We start from the raw sequence: 18,027 nt of genomic DNA on the forward strand, positions 1-18,027 counted from the left end.
TACAATTGATTCTCTAATGAACAATTGGTTTATGATCAAATCACTAAATCGGATCCCTCTTGAGCCAGTGAGAGGATGGGGCCCCTTGTTCAAGATCTGGATTCAGTACTTAAGAGAACAACCTTTCTCCTACCCTTAAATCGAGTAGGCATAAATTCTGTCTTGCACCATATGTCCCCAACTATCTACCCGATCTTACCCCTGAAATGGGAGATTTATTGAGTCGGCGCTATTGAGCCAACCCTCACCTATGCAAATCTAAGGATAATCTCAAATAAACAGATGTTCATAGTTAGCTCATGATTGAGATCTAGTTACCTAGGTCATCTAAGCGAAATAGTCAGACTTAAACAGTAAACATCATTAAAAAGTAAGAGTGACTTATTTCTTGGTCCGATCTTATGCAAACTCATTATATAGGACGTCCCCACTCCTCATGTCATTACATGAACGAATCTAGATCACTTCGTTTGCAGTATCTTTACAACAACTTGTAACAGCTACAGAGTAGGCCGCATTTAATAGTCTTACCAGAATAAGGTACCCAACCTTAATCATGTACTATAGACCATTTTGGCTATTTACTCGAACTTGATCCATCTTTATGTCTCCACATAATTTCAAGTAATCATGTAATAGCCATGGGTCTTAGTTTATTAGATTTAGACTCTATCAATACAATTAATAGATTCAATAACTTTATTGAAGAATATTAAGTAACATCTTATATTGATAATAGAATATGTTTAACTTTTATAAACTGTGAGTTTTAGGACATAAAACCCAAAAAATTAAACATAATATATATATATATATAAATGTATAAAATAAAATAAATAACAAAAGTAAATAAAATAACAAATTATGGATTTCTCCACTTTCTCCAAACTTTTTGGAATTTGTCCAATGTGTATCTTTCAAAACCCACAAAATGCTACTATTTATAGGCAATTTGACAAGTAGAAAGTGGATTACATGGACACTAAGAATGAGTATTTACAAGACACATAGATAACATTTCGGAAAATGGAGGCGTGACACATGCTCAATGGACACTAAGCATGAGCATCTAATGGACATCTATTTTCTATAATATTTATAATAATAACACAGATGTAAAATAATCACATAGTTTAACAATCCTCAAACCTTTTTTTTTATTTCCCTTATTATTTATTCAGATCCTCGTTGATTATCTGTGTAGAAAAACTGAAACAAGAAACTAGATCCTTGACTAAAATTAAGAGAATAAAAATAAAATTTAATTGAGGGCACATTCATGGAAATCATGGGATTTTCTTGAATATTCTAAGAAAAATCATTAATTTGGATTTCTTTATTCTAATTGAGATTGATAAAAACCCAATCCATAAAAGGTGTATTTTAAAAAGAAACATGCTTTGAAAACTTATTTCAAACTTATATTAACTTTAAAGAAATTGTTAGCATCGACATTGTGCTAATTTCCTTAGTTTAGTACGAGCTCATTCTAGGATTTTATACGTTTATTGTATGATTTTGTAGATATTGAGCGACTAAAACATAGAATTAACCATTGGAGCTTAAACGAGATGAAAGCAAACTAAAATAGAGCTTTGGAGCATCAACCATGAAGAAAGAGAAGAAAATTGACGATATTGTCATCAGTGTCTGGCACAACGGCGCTTGCGTTGCACTATGCCCGATGCATTTTCCAGTAGTGAGCATTTTGGAGCAGCATCGCGCTCTAGACTTTGATGAAAATGGGAAGATGCGTGCGTTGTTAAGCATCGTTGTACCTTTCAACCCCACCCCTCTGCACTTCGACAACAGTGGCCAGCACCAGGGCTCTGCCCTTAGGCATCGTGGCATCACCCCTTTTTATAAATTGAAAATTTGCCCAATTAGGTTATTCTAACTTCGATTTTCCAGCCTCCAACTCCAATTCTCTGTATTTTCTTCATTCCCAACATTTACTTCTAGTAGTTTTTAATTTCTTAACATTAAAGCTGACTTACCACATTATGAGTGGCTAATGTAAGCTTTCTCTGGCTTAGGGTTAGGATGAAATTCATTTTGACTTGGTTGTGTGAGACTTTGTAACTTATGGTTTGCTGCTGATTTTCTATAGATTTTTGATACATTTTGTCTTCTTTGCTTAGAAATCATGTATGGCTTGATCACCCATTGTCTTTTTTTTTTTTTTTTTTTTTTTTACTATAGAGAAATGCATCTAAGTGTTTTAATATCAATAGAGCGTAGATTAGAACATGCTTGTATGTGAATTTTAGGCCATCTAGGATAACTCTCTTGTTATATTGCATGACTAATCGTTTAAAGATTAAATCGTTAGTAATTTAAGGCTACCTGAGATTGCTAATGAATTTGGCTAGATTATAAAAACTTAATGCAATGTTTAATTGACTAGGTCTCTATCGAAACCGGTTAGTTAAGCATTAGACTATTGAGCAATTGATTAGTTCAATAGAGTATTAGTTTTGATCTCAAACTCAAGCAAACAAGCTAAGAATATAATCAAGCATGAATAATCCTTTGAGTTTGATGAGCAACCAAGTAAATGAATGAATTTTGAATCCCTAAGATAGCTCTTTTAATCGAATTGGATTTTCTCTTAAATTACGCTTTTACATTCATGCTATTTAAATTCCATTGCAATCAAACAATCTAGAAAAACCCCTCTTCTTACCCATCGAATTTATTAATTAGCTTTAATATCTCAATATTTCCTATAGAAATATGTTCTCACTAACCTGCAAGCTCTTAAGAACGGTTTATAAATTCATTTGTCTGGGTCCCAGCAGGCCTTGAATAGAAATTATTGTAGGAAAAACCCCAAATAATAATTATTATAATTCCACAAAATTTTATATGGGTCCCAAATTACAAAAACACTATAAAAAACAATGTTTTAAATGTTTATGATTGGGATGATTTAGATCCAAAGTCATATGCTCCTTTTTATAGTGCTTGATGCTCATCATATCTATTATGAAATCAACAAATAAAGTAAGTGTAAACCATAAAGAAGACACACGGATTTACATGGTTCACTAATAATGTGTTAGCTACATCAACAAGGAGAGAGAAAATCATTTATATATAGTAGCTTTTTAAACCCTAGCCCAAAATAATAAATTACATATAATAATTATACAAGAGATCTCCGCTTGTCATCCAAAGCGTCAGATAACATATTCAAGACATTCTAATAGCATCCCTGTAACTTTTTTAAGATGAAGCCGCCATCCTTGTAACTTTTGGATGTGGAAGTAATGCTCTTTTTAATATTTTGTTACTTGTACAGTTACTTTTTAATTAAGGAATTGAGCAAACGAAAATTAATATGATTTTCTATAATATTAGTTTTCAAAAGAAGGGAAAAATACTTTTTTTTTTTTTTTGTTCTTGAGTTTTCAAGAATAGGTATATTTGGTCCTTAGCTATTTTGGTTTTTGAGTTTTTAAGAATAGGTTTAAAAGGCCCCTCTAACAATAACACCATTAGATTTATACATGAAATTGACTAGATGAATGATGTGGCAAAGATGACTTTTAAAATATATATACTTTTAATATAGGGTTGTTTTTAAATATAAAAAAAATGAATCAAAATATTTACATAACATAGCAAAATTTTAGAACTATCAATGATAGATACTGATAGATACTGATAGACTTCTATCTTTGTATATCAGTGACATTGTTAGATATTGATGGAAGTCTATCAGTGTCTATCAACATATATCATTTATAGTTCCAAAATTTTACTATATTTTGTAAATATTTTTAGCAGTTTTACCATATGAAATAATTTTTCTTTAATATATTTCTTTTCTCTTTTTTTTCCTCTCCTCTTTCTCCCTTCTCTCATGCATTCTCGACCTTGTCCATCCTCATCTCTTTAACTTGTCCTACCATTTCTGCTTTAATTTCTTCTCTCTCTACACCCTAACCTTCTTTCTTCACGTTAACCTTGCTCCCGTCCACTCGCACTCTCTGTCTCTCATATACATAAATATGTAGATTTGCAAAACACCATCTTCTTTCTTTCTTGCAAACATTTCCAACCCAAAACAGACTCAATTGTAGCATAGTTTCCAAGTCATCACTACCAAACAAATTATAGTTTACATCAAAGGCATCAAAGTAATCTACATAATATCCAACAACTTTAGTATAAATACGAAGAAACCTACAAAGCAGTCAATAAATTGGATTCAAAAGAGAAATCCATTGTTGGAGGTGTAATTGGCTATATACTTGTTTAAGGTTTCTGCTATTTGCTGCTTGGGTCGTTTCGGTGTTGTCTTAGAACATGTCTTAGAGGTTGTCTCACAGGATGTTATTCCTATAGAATATTTCACATTTCTTTCCTTATTTGAAATATTCTATGCTTTATTTTTCTCTGGGCTACTTACCTTGTTGATGATCTGCCGATTTTAAATGGGGATTATTTCCAATCTTTTCGTTGTGCTATTTAAGGGTAAGAAATTGTCTTGTTAGGGTTGCTACTGTCCGCACCAGATTTCGAAGAAATATGTTTAATGGAGTTGAACTTGTGTTTATGTTGATTTGATGCGATATGGTTCAGTCGCTACTACTTGATTCTCTCTTGGTTGAATGCGTACACTTTACTTGAGGAAGTGGGACGCGTGATGTTCCTGGAGTTGAAGTCTTGGAATAAACTTTGTATCTTCAGCATTTGAGCTTCAAGGAGTGGTTCAGTTTTCAGGAGTAATGGAGTCTTCTAATTATAGAAAATTCTCTCTAGGCTCTCTAGAGTCTAAAATTTCTGACCTCCACAAATGAAGAGATCTCCTCTATTTGTAGAGTTCTCTAGTAGACTTTGTGGACTTAGGCTTGGCTAGTACATGGACCTGGCCCTTGGGGTCAATTAATTGGATTTTGGTGTTATTTGGCATTTGGACTAAATTAAACTTATTTTTGGGATCAATTGGACTTTAACACAAAGAATAATACCAAATCAGACCAATTAATTTTATTCAATTCAACGACCATGATGAAAACACATGACATCATCGAATTTGCCAATTTATCTTTTCAATTTTAATGTGGGACACGTGTCACCCTTTAATTAGTCCCAAATTTGATTATTTCTATTTTCGTCATTAATTTGAGAAATGATGTGGTAATTTGTGATTGGTTCAAAATTTCTCTCCTTCAACAGTTGCATATATATATATATATATATATATATTGGAAGAGAAGGATTATTGTGGTTTGATAGAAGAATATAACTCTCTATGTTTATTTATTTGTTCATAAAAGTATTATTGGTTTTCAGTGGAAAGTGCTATAGATGTTCTAGCATGATTGATTCATTCTAAGAAGTATTCTTAATTCTTAGGAAGAGCCTAAGACAGTGTTGATTGAAGAGAGATTCTCATCTTTAAGGGGATCCTAAGGCAACACCCATAGAGAAGGAGTTCTCAAACTTGGGGGAGCCTAAGTTCTTCAAGTGACAGGGAGTTCACAAGAAGAAGGAAAGATACCTTCATGGTGAGAGGGAGTCTCATGCACTTAGGCGAAGCCTAAGTGTTTCTTCACTAATATTCACGTACTTTGGGGGAGTCTAAGTTCTATTAAGAAGAAGTCCCACATATAGGGAAAACCTAGGTGATCAAATAAGTTAGGCTCCACGTGTGTCAATGTAATTATCATTATTTATAGATAAGTACAACATCATCATTTTTCATATTAGTGAATTATCTTTCCTGGCACACTGTCCCCTGACGTAGGTAGTTTATCACCGAACTGGTTACCAAACTCTACATGTTCGTTTCTTGATTTCCTATTTGCTATTTACTTGTTGTCAATATGATTTTGCTAGGACGTCTTGTTTAACATATGTGTTCTATGTGACCGATCACCTTAAAATTTCACCCATTTTTCATAATTTAAATATAGACAATCAATCAAAATGGATTATATGCAATTCTCTATACTCTCCTTTATAAGCTGTTAGATTTGTAGATGGGTTGAAGTTTAGAAAAATGAGTTTTTGGTATAAAAAATAGTTAAAGAAGGAATGGTATTCTCTCATTTATAAGAAGGAATAGTGTTATTCAAAAACCAGAGAGAGAAGATGAAAGAAGAAAGAGAGAGAAAGGATTGATATTAAAGATATGTATTTATTTTCTAAGTCATCTTTGCCACATCATCCATTTAGTCAATTTCATGTATAAATTTAATGGTGTTATTGGTAGATGAACCTTTTAAACCCATTCTTAAAAACTCAATGATTAAAATGACTAATTTGATACATTAGGAACTAAATATGTCTGTTCACACGAGGTTTCTGGAGAAACGTATTTCGTGGAGTTGAACTTGAGTTGGTGTTGATGTTGGAGTTGATTTGATACGATGTGGTTCGATCTCTAATATTTGATCCTCTGATTCTCTCTCAGTTGGGTGAATATGCTTGACTTGGAGAAAGAAAGCACTGAACGTTCTTGAAGTAGAAGTCTTGGAAGCTTGAAGTAGAAGTCTTGGAAGAGTATTTGTGTCTTCAAAGGTCTTCTGCCTTATAGGAGTACAACTTCAGAAGTCTTGGAAGTTTGAAGTAGAAGTCTTGGAAGAGTATTTGTGTCTTCAAAGGTCTTCTGCCTTATAGGAGTGCAGCTTCAGAAGTCTTGGAAACTTGAAGTAGAAGTCTTGAAAGAGTATTTGTATCTTCAAAGGTCTTTTTCCTTATAGGAGTACAGCTTTAGGAGTCTTGGAAGCTTGAAGTAGAAGTCTCGGAAGAGTATTTATATCTTCAAAGGTTTTCTGCCTTATAGGAGTGCAGCTTCAGGTGTCTTAGAAGCTTGAAATAAAAGTCTTGGAAGAGTATTTGTATCTTCAAAGGTCTTCTGCCTTGTAGGAGTGCAGTTTCAGGAGTCTTGGAAGCTTGAAGTAGAAGTCTTGAAAGAGTATTTGTATCTTTAAAGGTCTTCTGCCTTATAGGAGTGCGGCTTCAGAAGTCTTGAAAGCTTGAAGTAGAAGTTTTGGAAGAGTATTTGTGTCTTCAAAGGTCTTCTGTCTTATAAGAGTGTAGCTTCAAGAGTCTTGGGAGTCCTCTGCTTGTTAGTGAATTCTCTCTAGGTCTTTTGAGTGTAGAAAATGTCGTCCTTACTAATGAAGAGAACTTCTCTATTTATAGAGTTCTCAGGTGGGCTTCGTGGGCTTGGTTGGTCCATGGGTCTGACCCTTGGGCCCAATTAGTTGGTTTTGGGCCTGATCTGGAATTTGGGTCAAATTCAACTTTTTTTGTAGTTTGGACTTTAAGCCCAAATAGTAATATCAAATTGGACCAATTTAATCTCTTCTGATTCATCCGCGTGATGTTATTGAAACTTGTCTTCAATTCAATTCGGGACATGTGTCAACTTCTAATTGGACCCAAAGTCAATGATTTAGAAATTCATCGTTAATTTAGCAAACGACGTGGTGAATTGTGATTGGTCCAAAATTTCTCATTCAACAAATGCCCCTTTTTTGAGATTTATGCACGTATATAGGTGGATGAATCTCGAAAAAAATGTAATTTGAGATCAAAGTATGATTTTTTGACTCTTTCAATTTGATGCATCATCATGATCAAAATATGAGAATTTAGCTCAAAATTTTGATTTGAAATCTTGTTCGTTTGATACACTTTCGCTAAGTAAACTTTAATTTGAACTAAAGTTGAATTTATGTTCCACTTTAATTGCAAATTTAATTTAATTCGAATTCGGAATAGAATTTTGGGTGAAATTGAATCTTTATCAATTTTGGTTTGAGATAAAAATTTGGGATATGCTCAATTTTACTTAGAAATGAGTATAGAAACTAAGGTTGATTTAAATTTGAGATAAAATTTGGAATATAGCCAAATTTTGACTCGACATTTTATTCACAACTCAATATCAAGGTTAACCATTCGAATATTGATAAAATTTGGGATATGGCAAAATTTTAATTTGGGACGGATTTGACATTTATCTCACCTGATTTGGATGGCTTGAATTTAGAATAAAAATTTGGATTAGAAGCTTTAGACTGAGATTTGGAATAACAGTTGATTTTAATTCCAATTTGAATGGAATATGAATTTGAACTTAAATGGAAGAGATTTTGGAGAGCCAATGTATTGGAAGACAGCCTTACTAGCGAGATCAGGCCATTACCAGCAATATCAAACCATTATCAGCGAGATCAGGCCATTACCAGTGATACCAAATCATTACCAGCGAGATTAGGCCATTACTAGCGAGATCAGGCCATTACCAGTGATACCAAACCATTACCAGCGAGACCAGGCCATTACAAGCGATACCAAGCCATTACTAGCGAGATCAGGCCATTACCAGCGTTACTAAACCATTACCAGCGAGATTAGGCTATTACCAGCGATACCAAGCCATTACTAGCGATACTAGGCCATTACCAGCGATACCAAGCCATCACCAGCGATACCCTACCAACTTTATGGTGATACCCTACCAACTTCACCAGGAACTTAATTTGAGAATCGAATTCGATTCGTTTAACAGTTGAAGAAGGAATGATACTCTGCTGCCGGAGACAAGAAAAAGAAGAGGACAAAGAAGAGTGTAGAAACATAGAAGATCTACATCTTCAAGATGCTAAAGCAAGTTCATCTAAACATCGGTATTTCCAGCAAGGCCATGAGTATCATGAACAGCTTCATCAATGATATCTTTGAGAATTGGCCAAACATGTTGTCTCTAAAGGCACCAAGGCGGTGACTAAGTTCACAAGTTCCTCTCCTTTCATAATCTTCTGTTTGCAGTGCTTGCAATTAGCACGTGAAGTTTGTTGGAGAGAGCGAGATTTTGAGCGAGAAAATGGGAGAGAGCGAGAGTGGAGAGAGCGAGATTTTAGGAGAGAGTGACACTAGAGAGAGCGACACTAGAGAGAGCGAGATTGTGGGAAAGAGCGAGATCAGCGAGAGCATTTCGAGCAAGATTGTGGGAGAGAGTGAGATCAACGAGAGCATTTTGAGCGAGATTGTGGGAGAGAGTGAGATCAACGAGAGCATTTTGAGCGAGATTGTGGGAGAGAGCGACACCGGAGAGAGCGAGATCGTGGGAGAGAGCAAGATCAGCGAGAGCATTTCGAGCGAGATTATAGGAGAGAGCGACACAAGCGAGATTATTATTATTATTATTATTAATTTTTTTTTAATCTCAGGCAGCCGTCTGCTTTGTGGCTAGCGATACCAGTCTTAGCTAGATTTCCTTCTCCATACTGTTGGCTTATGCCAGATTCTCTCAAGTCTTAAGCTCAAAACTCCTTACCATTGAATCTGGGGATTCAAAACTCCACCGTGACCCCTAATTCAGGCAGCCTCCAATCGAGCATGATCTTTTTTGTTGACTCTTAACTAATTGCAGCAAGAATCGGAGTTCCACAACAAAATAAACAGTATTCAATTCAAGTAACCCGTGATTTTATCAGATTTCAACTGATTAGTAGAAAAAAATTCCATCGAACTTAGCTATATAAATACTGGCAGGACGCATGCTCTTCTTCATCTTATAGTGTGATCTCCTTCGTTCTTATGTCCCTTGCAGTTTGAATTGTGATTCTCTTTCAATCTTACGTTCTTTACATCCTTTGTCAATCGGACTCGGATTGCAAATCAGCCTTGAATTGCAGTAGGAAGCTGAGGAGAAGGGAGAAAGAAGGAAAGATGGGGAATTAGGGTTCCCTCCCTTTTTTGTTTTCATATATATTTTATTCTCTTTTTTAAAAAAAAAATCTTTTTTTTTCCACATGTTTTTTTTTATTTCTTCTCTCTGTTTTTTTAGAAGTTTCTTTTTTTCTCTCTCTTTATTATTATTATTATTATTATTTTTTACTAACTTGCCCACATACTATTTTTTTGTAGGAGTTACAGTGTAACCAAAAGAGCACAACGAAACAAGTTTTTTTTTAATCTCATCGACTCATTTTTGGTGCGCTCGTGTATCCTAATTGTCATGGGAGGGGCCCCGCAAAGGCTTACAACTCTCCCATTCGATCACCTTAGGTGGATCCCGAAAAGGTCTACTCTGTAGCACCGTCCATACATTCCTAATCGTCATGGGAGGGGCCCTGTAAAGGCTTACAACTCTCCCATTCGATCACCTGAGGGAGGATCTCAGAAAGGTCTACCTTGTAGTGTCGCTCGTGTATCCTGATCGTCATGAGAGGAGCCCTGCAAAGGCTTACAACTCTCCCATTCGATCACCCTAGGGAGGATCTCGGAAAGGTCTACCTTGTAGTGCCGCTCGTGTATCCTGATCGTCATGGGAAAGGGCCCTGCAAAGGCATACAACTCTCCCATTCGATCACCCTAGGGAGAATCCTCAAAAGGTTTGCCTTGTTATGTTACTCCTTGATCAAAATTTGAAGATAAGGGAAATATGCCATTGAATATTTGAAGATGAGGCGAATATGCCATCAAACCTTGAAGATGAGAAGAATATGCCATCAAGATTTTGAACAGAGTCAGGTTGGCTAGATTCGATCTCGCGTACAAGGCAGAGCCAGATGGATCGGAGTTGTCCTCGCATATGAGGTGGAGCCGGATGGACTAGAGTCGTCCTCGCATATGAGGTAGAGCTAGACAAACCAAACTTGATTTCGCATATGAGGTGGAACCACATCCACATTTTTGGAGAGGAAGCGAAGCTACACAAATTTTGGAGAAAAGGTGAAGTTGTACCAATATTTTGGAGAGGAAACGAAACCGCACCACGACTTTGAAGATGGAGCGAAGTCGCGTCATCAGTTTGGAGATGAAACGAAGCCACGCCACGACTTGGAGATGAAGCAAAGCCGCATCATTAGTTTGGAGATGAAATGAAGCCACACCACGACTTTGAAGATGAAGTGAAGCCACGTCATTAGTTTGGAGATGAAACGAAGCCATGCCACGACTTAGAGATGAAGCGAAGCCATGTCATTAGTTTGGAGATGAAACGAAGCCAGCCACGAATTTGAAGATGAAGTAAAGCCGCATCATTAGTTTAGAGATGAAGCGAAGCTGCGTCATGATTTTGTAGACCGAGTCATTGAAGATGGAGCCGAGCCATGCACACCGACCTTGAACTTGAAGATGAAGCGGAGTCATGCATACCGACCTTTAACTTAAAGATGGAAGTGGGGCCATGCATGCCAATCTTTGAACTTAAAGATGGAAAAGCATCAATGAAGCCTTTAAACTTAAATATAGAGAAGCATCGATGAGACCTTCACACTTGAGTTTGATGAAACATGAAGCTTTGGCAGTAGGCTTGACTTTGTGACTTTGAGCATGAAGATGAAGCATCGATGGAGGCTTTAAACTTGAAGATGGAGGAGCGTATAAGTTTATTTTTAAAGAGTAAGCGAAGCGCATTCTGCGTGTGTGCCTTTTATTTATTATGTTGGCTCCTTACGAGGGATGAACATCTTCAACCCATTGTGTTGCCCTCAATAGGGATGAACATCTTCAATCTGAAGTATCATTCTTTGACGGGGATGATCAACATCAATCTTGTAGTATTATACTTAGGTGGTTATGGTACCTCTTCTGATGGACTAAACTTAAATTTCTTTAAGTTTTCTTCGTACCTTTAAAGAAAGGGATCGAATCATGACGTAGTTCAAGTTTTTTTTTTTTTTTTAACTGGACTGAACTTGAAGTTTCTTTCAAGCTGCCTACATACCCTTCTTAATGATAAGGATCAAGTCATAATGTAGTTCAAAGAGAATTTTTTTTCTTTTTATGCGCGATTGAACTTAAATTTATTTAAGTTGCCTATGTATCTTTATAATGAAAGGGATCAAGTCGTAACGTAGTTCATATAATTTTTTTTGGCACCGTTCACATTTTAAACTCATGTGGGCTAGGAACATCATGCAGTTTAGGCTCTTGCGATGAGGAGCTTCTTCATTTAAACTTCAGAAGCTCTTATTTCATCATGGTTTTGATTATCCTCTTCATTTGTAGGATTTGTCAATATGATGAGTTTTGGCTTCACTATCAAGGAACCTTTTGTACTTATGTCAACAGAAAATTTCCTCTTCATGCGTGAAGGGACACGACTGTGAATCTTTTCGTCGTTATTTTCTTCATGGAATGACGTTGGCTTCAAGATTTTCATCCTTTCTTTACGTTGATCGCTTGTTGTATTGAAACGATCAAAAGCAGATGCTGGAGGTTGATCTTTCTTTGATGTGGATATACTTAGCCTTTTGAAGGCTGAAGTTCTAGTAGAAGTAGTCGTTGGACATTGGTCTTCTTCTTCTACCGTGGCCATACTCAATCTTTGAAAAACTGATGATCGAGCACTTGAAGGCTTAATACGATCGAAGACAAAAGTTCTTTGCTTCATTTCTTCTGAGTCTTTGACTTCTTCAGCAGTCACATGATTGTTGTCGACTTCCACTATGCCGACAGTGTGACATGTAATAACTTCTGATACTTTCTCTGGATGATTATTGAGAAAGCTTCTAGGGAGAAATTCTGCCAAAGTTGTCGGCCATCAGAATTGAGGGAAGTCTTTGTCTTCTTTCTTAGCAGGCTTAGGCTTCCGTGTCATCTTTTTGTCTTTCTTTTTATGAGTCTTATTTATTCTCCTGCTTCGATAAGAACGCGAATCTTTTTGGGTGGAGTTTGGTTTTCTTCTCTTTCGATGAGTCACTACTATCCACCCTTCGTTGTCATCTTCAAAAATCTCATCTTTCTTTTCAGAATTTGCTGTTTGAATCTCTTGTTGGAATCGAACAACTATAGGCTCGAATTCTCCAAACTGGATCGGACTTTGTCTTTGAGCATGGGACACAGACAATATTGGAACATTTGAAATCACCGCTACTGTAGCGTGATTTGTCTGAGCTACTTCATCCAAATCTAACTCAATCTTCTTTTCACGAGCCAACTTCATAATTCGTTCCTTCAGCACGAAGCACCTTTCAACTGAGTGATTAATGACCCGATGATACTTGCAGTAGTTAGGATCATCTATTTTTCCTTCTTGTTCCGGTCGCTTACATTCCGGTAGCTGAATAAGTTGCTTCTCTAGTAGTTGCTCCAACATATCTGGCACATCAGAGTCAAGGAATGGATAAACCTTCTTTTGTCGTTCTTTAAGAGTTGGACGACGCTTCTCGCCCTCATTGTGCCTTCTTTCAAATTTTGTTTGTTTTCTTTTGGAGGAAAATTTCAACGGGGTCACATGAATGACCATAGATTCTTTTATGGCACTACCCATGATCTTTTCAGTGCCCTTGGCATCATTTTTGTATTTTCTCCCTTCAGAGACTAGGAAATCTTTAGTTCCCCCAAAATTTCAACGGGGTCACATGAATAACCTAAGTTGGGTGCATGGTTGCTTCAACAACCAACCTCCATGCGTCCAACATCTCCTCTATGCGTCCATGATGGTACTTCCAACGCATGCTCACTTAGGTTTGGACGTATGGTTCCTCAACTCAACCCTTAATTTAACTCATAGCTTTTTTTAAGCCTCAAGCACAACTGTGCGCCCATCTTCCCCCAAACATGCATCTAACTAGGGTTTTAGGCTTCCTTGGTGCAACTCTCTCCCAAGGGTTTGTCTTATACTTCCATTTTTCTCCTCTTAGAGTCCTAATGGAATGCATGAGTCCTCCCTTGTGCCAACCCTAGCCTCTATGTGCCTGTCATCTCTCTATGTGCCAACTCTTCTTCTTCTTTCCTCTTCCAATGCATAGTCTATCTTTCAACCTCAAGGACTTAGCCATGTGTCCTCTTCGTCTTACTTTTTCCCTCCAAGTATGCGTTTATATGGCCCTTGGTGCTCCTAAGGCTCCACCTATGTGTCCAACCCTTCCCTTTTTTAGGGTTTCTCCACTTGTGGTGCCTTATGTTCTCCAACACTTAGCCAATTTTCTCCTTCCAAGTGCCCTATACATCCATCAAGCTTTCCCTATGCGTCCATGAAGGTATCCTATGCGTCCATCTAGTTGTTCAACGCATGATTCACTCAAATCCCCTCATAGTATAGCTTCCTTCATCCCTTAAACATCCAAGGTTGTCCAAAACTCCCTTTAGGATGCGTTCACTATGCTCCTATGCGTCCAAGGCCTTCATCCTCTCCTATGCTATGATCTCAACTCTTACTCTCATAGCATAGTTTGGACACTTAGCCAAATTTAGCTCCCAAACTATTATGCCTCCAACACTTAGAAAGTTTTCTTCTTCTAAAGCATAGTTTAGAGACTTAGCAAAATTTCTCCTCCCAAGGCTTGTACTCCTAGCTACTTTCTACTTTAAGGGAATCCTGTAAGGATGAAGGTGTTACATGGCATCTAAGGGGGAGTATTACAAATATTATAGAAAATAGATGCCCATTAGATGCTCATGCTTAGTGTCCATCGACCATGTGTCATGCCCTCATTTTCAAAATGTTATCAATGTGTTGTAAATATTCTTAGTGTCCATCTTATCCACCTTCTACTTGTCAAATTGCTTATAAATAGTAGCATTTGGTGGTGTTTGAAAGATATACACACATTGGGCAAATTCCAAAAAGTTTGAAGAAAGTAGAGAAATCCATAATTTGTTATTTTATTTACGTTTATTATTTCTTTTATTTTATATGTTTATATATATCATGTTTAATTTATTTTATTATTATATTATATTTATTTTAATATTATATTTTATTGGTATCCGTATTTTCGTTGTACTCCTCAAATTCACAACAGTTATCAACTTTAACAATATATATATATAATATATATATATATATTATATTATATATATATATTTTAAGTACGACGTACAGTAACTAAAACATCTAACCTTTACAAATCGACTAAATTAATGAGTCTTTAAATTTTTATAATGTTAATATAAGTCAATTTCATTTTTTATTTTAAACTCTACAATATTTTTGGATGTAAAACATCATTCTTCATCTAAAATGTTTCTCTCAAGTGGATGGCGAGGTGATAATCAAATCACCTATACTCTCAAGTGGATGGCGAGGTGATAATCAAATCACCTATAACTTTTGGATAAGAATAAACGATACCTTTATCTCAAATTTCTAAAACATAATCATTCAAACGATCAATTTGGGCATAGTGTTTTTTCATGTGTGGTTGGTTCCACTGTGATTTTTGTTCCCATGCGTTTTTCAAGCACAAATACTACAAGTTGGCGCTAATAGCTTTTTTTTTTTTTTTTTTTTTTTTTTTTTTAAGCAATATTTAGGTACAAACTTAAGTTGCATCTAATTTCATTCTTCCATATTTAAAAAAAAAATGCCACATATGACAGTTTTTTATTGAATAGCTACTTCAACGGCATAAATATAAGTACGGCTCAAACTAGGAGTGTCCAAAAAATTTGATGACCCAAAAACATCGTTCAACCCAATCCAGCATGTGTGGTTTGGGTTTAGTTATCAATTCATGTGGGTTGGATTGGGTTCAAATAAATGAAACTTTTATGGGTTGGGTTTGTTTATGGGTCACCTAAAATAACTCAAAACAAACCTGAACTAACCCGAACTTATTATTAGCTTTAATATTTATATATTGTTTTTACATATAAGGCAATTATATATACATATATTTATTTTAGTTTGATTTAATTTCATTATTTTTTTAATAATTTATAATGCAAAAAAACTCCTAAAAATAGTTTTTAAATCACTTTGTAAAAAAAAAAATCATTATATAAATTGAAATTGAGATATTAATCTTAATTCAATATATAAAAATAATTAAATTAAATTTTTACGTACCAACAATTTACTTCTTTCTAGAATAAATTTTTAAATAAATTATCCAATTAACCTGGACCAACCCAACCTGAATGTTTTATGGGTTGGGTTGGATTGGGTTGATTTTCTAATAAGAGTTATTTGGGTTGAAGAAATTTACAACCCGAACAATTAGGTTGGATCTAAAAAGTTCTTTAACCCAATCTAATTCAACCCAACCCACCAACATTTTTAGCCTAGAGCTGAGTAAGTGTTTTACTAATAAAATAGATAAAATGAAGAATATTGTTCCTTACGTTCACCAAGTACAACCCCCATGGTTGTAACACATCAACCATGGTTGGATATGTCAATTTGCTCAAAGTAAAGAAATTTAATTTGTTTATTTTGTATATGTTTGTAGTAACTACCATCTCTAATATTAATTATTTATTTAATTCTTTTATCTCATATATAAATTTGACTGAGAGTTTAAAAACTTGTTCTCAAGATTAAAATCATCCACTTTCATAAATTGAAAAGTCAATTATTCTTGAGGTAATTAATGAAAGTTCTAATCGTGGAAGTTCTCTTTTGAATTTTGAATTTTTTGAATGAGCAAATTGAGGCTAAACTTATCTAGTTATAGAACCTTTTTTGGGAAATTGCATTATATGGCCAATTTGGAGATCACATTTTAAAAATATAGACAAGAAAAAAAAAATAAAAAAACATAAGAATTATGGTCACACCTAGTTCTGTCTAAAAAATTTATAATATTCCCAAACTACCCCTAAAGCTTAATCTTATGTTAGATTACCAATTAAAATATTAGTGGATCTAAATTTATGTCTATATCTTTTGTTCAATTGTACTATCAAATCTAAAAGTTTGTTATCCTTCTAACATTTTAAAATTTTAAATTTTTTTAAAAATCCGGGACCATTAACATTATTTTCGTGGGAGAGCATGTGAGACGGAGTCTTTGAAGGTCATATTTCCCACAAGAAAAGTTCACACTCTCGTAGATTGTCTATAATATTCAACTATTGTCTCTCACCATTTGAAGGTAATTTCAGTCAAACTAATTGAAGTACAACAAAGCCTTCACGTTTAGAGTTTATATATATATATATGTAAGAACTAGCCGACTTTTCTTGAAATTACTTATCCCAACTAACATCAAACATTCAAATTTCTTTTAGGTGCCCTCAATAGGGTGTGAATTTATTGTTTAAAAACATATTGTCAACAATTGGATGATTACCAAAACTTTTTCTTGTTCACATGACCAAAATTACACCCATACCGAGAATGTGAGTTATAAAGGGATGGTAGAAAATTTGTTTGATTCAATAATGAGTTGGTTCCAATTTCTCAAACTGAAAACATTGGTTTGATTTGGGTCATGGAAACCATCTTAGCATGATGATAAACGTGACAAGGTTGAAATTGTTGAAGATTGGAACACATTTATATTTGACAACACTATTAAACATCTTTCGAACAACACATTTTTTCATAATTTCAATAATTATTTCTAAGAGTATGCTCCATAAGAAGTTGTTCTGGTTTCTAAAATATAGTATTCGCATCAAAAGATTTAGTTTATTGTTACAAAGTATTTGTATGATCATTGATTTTATTTTTGTTTATTTGCATATTCAAACTACATAATTTTAGTTGTTACAAGGAAGCTCATATTTTTTTAATACTAGATGTGTAGCAAAATATGATTAAGATATATTTGTAGTGAAGATTTAATCTATAGTTATTATGTATATACAGTGTATACGTTTAGACCATGCCTAAATTACTCACTTCAATTATTGTTTAATTATGTTTTTTTCAGCTCTTGTTCCCATACCTCTAGCAGCTATTATGGACACTAAATCTTTCCAGTTTTCTTTTTCAAAAATATTATTTGTTTGTTTGTTAAATTAGAATGAATATCATTGTAAATTTAGCTATTCTACGATTTGGTAGGGTAGTTAAGATTATTGGATATTATTCTTAATTTATAAGATTTGTTTAAAATACACTACAATTGTAGGATCTGGACAACAAGGATATATTTGTCCATCTTTAGATTTTAAAAAGTAGTAGATTCATCAGTTTGGTCAATTTTCCAAACTAAAATCGTTTTCGTTGTTTTTCAAAAACACTATTTTATTTTGGCCGTTTCTCCAATCAACCCATTTTTTTGTTTCTATAGACTCTAAGTGGGCTTGGGCCTATCTAACTTTGAACCCATTGTAGATTGGATCAAATTATGTCATTAGATAGTTGTAGCAAAC

Source organism: Benincasa hispida, chromosome 12 (genome assembly GCF_027475165.1).
Source record: "Benincasa hispida cultivar pf3 chromosome 12, pf3_genome.v1.1, whole genome shotgun sequence".
NCBI classification, from domain to species: Eukaryota; Viridiplantae; Streptophyta; class Magnoliopsida; order Cucurbitales; family Cucurbitaceae; genus Benincasa; species Benincasa hispida.